Raw genomic sequence first — 3,631 nt, forward strand, 5'->3', positions numbered from 1 at the left:
TCTTTCATTTTTGTTGTTGCTAAGAAAATTAGAATGACAGTTTTAATGTTTTATTTTTGCAAAAGTGTTTTGAAGTTTAACATAGTTTTTTTCCCTGGATTTCATTTTATTATATATATTAAGGAAAAAGAACAATTTTTTTTTCTTTGTTTTTGCTACTGTAATAAGTCCAAGAACATAAAAAGAACTTTGATGATTGCAAAGGGTTAACTGAAACAGTTTTGGTTTCAGGAACAGGCACAAAACGTATTGTTAGTGCACACCACATACTTATTTAGTTTGTGTTACTATCATGCACTATTGATGCTATGCTTCTGTTTCAAAGTATTTCCAACAAAATACTATTGTTCTTCCTGCTAATGACTTACACTACCAAATAACATACATAAATGTTGGAAAACAGAAAGTGCAAATTCATGGTTATTTTCTTCTAAACTGTCAATTTTTCTCATCCCAAAAATCACAATCATCCATTAGCACTATATTATCCAATAGGATGGTTGTGTTGTTTTCAATTCCTGCAAAATATACACTATAAAAGTTCATCGTCATTATCTGTGTGTAAGTTTAGATAAAGGAACACGTGTATTTTGTTCTAAAATAACATTGTTACAAGCATAATATATCAACTTATAAATTCCGTCATTGGATCCAGTAGTAGTTTTTTTTATAATTTTGGCCAATGGAGAAGCTTCTTCCTTAGGCAGGGACTTGATAAGCAGCTGGTGCAAAGCCACAAGGTGGAAAGAAATTCATAAACTGTTGTTAAAAAAGTTAGTTTTAAAATGTTATATCTTAACGACAACACATTTGAATTTTGTGATATCTATAGTTGGAGAAGAATTTATAAGTTTACAAAATATGTTTGTTTAATAGCTTGTTATGGATTTAAAAGATTCAAAGTTGATTTTTCTTCTTGTCAATGCAAACTCAATATTGTAATAATTATTTGAGTTTTATGAGATGTGCACAATTAAACTGGTTGGCACACCCGAACGTAACATTTTATATTGAATGCACTACTTTAATGTTAAGAAGATAACCGTCATTGATTCCTAAGGTTTATGGATATATATATTTATTCTTAAAAGTGCAGTTTGTTTCATGTTTCTTAATTTCTAGTGTATGTTGTATGTTTTCTGTATGCACGTGATTTAAATTTCATACCGAATGTGTGTGTGTGTGTGTGGGGTTTTTTGCACCATTTCTCACTTTTCTTTACAACTGCTTGGTCACTAACAACTTGGCTTGAGGTTTAAATGTCTCACATTTTGTGCACGTAAGTTAAAGTTTATATACGCATAACCATTAAATTTATGTCCTTTCTTCAGTTTATACAAATCTAATTTTTTCAGACATTATTTAAGTTTTAGTGATGTTTATTGTAAAATTTACTATTCTGATTATTTTAAGAAACTTGAAATTTTTCCAGCATATTGAGCTTATAAATTAATGATGTTCAGAAAAACTTACCAATAATTCTTCAGTTTTCCGTAATACAGCAAGAAGAAAATAGGTTCTGGTGTTGTAATAGTGTATTAGGGATATAGCCAAACATCACATAATTGTTTATAATGAAGCATTCTTTTAGTACAGAAAATTTTCACGCATAAGGTTATACTCAAACCATTTTATATTATAAGAATGTCATATCTGTTTAAATTATTAAAAGTATTAATTGTTGTGTAATTTTAACTTTAAAAATACACATATCATACCAATCAAGTAAATGATCAAAATTCTGTTTTTTACATAATCAATTAGTATAACTTTAATAGATGAGCTGAACACATAGATAGAAGATATTGTGTAGCCTAAGACCAGTATTTATAATAATGGACTCTTTTAAAAGCCTTCATCAGAGCATTCATGGGATTTTAAAATGGTAGTTATTGTATATGGATAGAACAATTAGTTAAGCCTTACTGGTTTTAATTCGTATCTCAAGATATGAACATATGTAATGTTTTTTTGTTTTGTTTTTTTGGGTGAGGGTATAGGGTACATGGGTAATTGAGTCAAAGAATTAAAAATAGGCTATAAGGTTGTTAACTTGCATAATTCTTTGTAATCAGTTTAGCTGTTCAGTTTTCAGTAATATATATTATTTATATGTTAAAGATACTTAAAATTTAGAACAAATTACTGAATTGCTATTTGTTAGACATAAATAGTTATGAATATTGAAGCCTTTTCTATCCGAGTATAAAAATTCTATTAGGAGTTCAAGGCATAGAGATATTCATTTTGTATTGCTGAAAGAAAAAGCACGATTACATCTTCATTTTAACTTCTTTTATTACATGCACGTGGACTGAATCGTTGATTCTTTTAACTTTTTCAACAACTTTCAACTGTACAGCATTCTTTGACCTTGGATAATTTCTACAGCAGTCGTGAACATTCTGAATCTGTACAGCAATCTGTCATCATTTGGAATCTGTGAGCCAGATTTTCACTTGATTACTCTGTACAGCAATCCTTGACCTGTAAATCTTTAATAAACTTAAAAATATAACATGTGGCAGCTTTTTTGTATATCAGCAGGAATGTTTCATTACAAGTATATTTAGAACTATTTTCTTTAGTTAAAATTTGGAAAGTCTAAAAAAAATGAATTAAAAAGTGTCATGTACTCAGTTATTTTAACATACATATTTATGGTTTTCGAGTGAAGTTTATGACTAGAACTTATAACTTTGTACCAATAATGGCTAGTTATCATAATATAGCAGATTAGGTGAGCTGTACAATTTGTATCCATACTGAATGCTCGGCACTTTGCGAAAATTTCAATTTAAAAGACCAAAATTGTGGTGTGGCGTAGCACATGGTGATCTTTACTATGACAAAAGGAGATAACGTTGGCAGTGAATACAGTTGATTCATGATATTTAAGGGGCCATTAGGTAATTTAGTTGTAATGGAAAGAGGCTCAAAATAATTATTGTTGTATGCATTGTGATAAATTAATCTATCTGTACATGCAAATTATTATATATAAAATCTACGATAAAAATTTTAAATTTAAGGTAACACGGATGATCAATATATATGTTGAGACACATTCTGGGTTATTTCATTGTACTATATGTATGGTTATTTTAATAGTAATAAAGGTTTTAAGGTAGTTTGTTAATTGAGAACAAAATTATAAGCAAAAAACTTTTTACTAGACTGTGTTAAAAGTGAGTGGCAAGGATGAAAAATCAAATATGATAAAAATAGTAATAGCGTTTTTATAGTTATTTAGTTATATGTACAAAGAAATGTAAAATACAACATTTCATGACCACTAAGAATACGAGTCATCGAGATTACGTCCAATTATAGAAGGAAAGATGTATTATAAAACATATATTCAAAATATTTTCAATATTTGTATGATTTTATAGATCAAATCCAAGATTTAGTGTTAGTAAGATAAAACGGAAAATAGTGTATAAAAAAAAAACGTTTGCTGAAAATAACATTTTAAGATTAAAGAATAGATGTAGAACAGTTCATTTTATCAGAAAACAGTTTTTTACTTGATTTTTTTTATCATATTTGTGAATTATGTAAACAAAAAGCCTAAACATTTTTTTTGCCTTTTTCATGACATCATATATATATATATATTGCTTCTGTT

Source organism: Limulus polyphemus, unplaced genomic scaffold, assembly GCF_000517525.1.
Source record: "Limulus polyphemus unplaced genomic scaffold, Limulus_polyphemus-2.1.2 Scaffold314, whole genome shotgun sequence".
Lineage (NCBI taxonomy): Eukaryota > Metazoa > Arthropoda > Merostomata > Xiphosura > Limulidae > Limulus > Limulus polyphemus.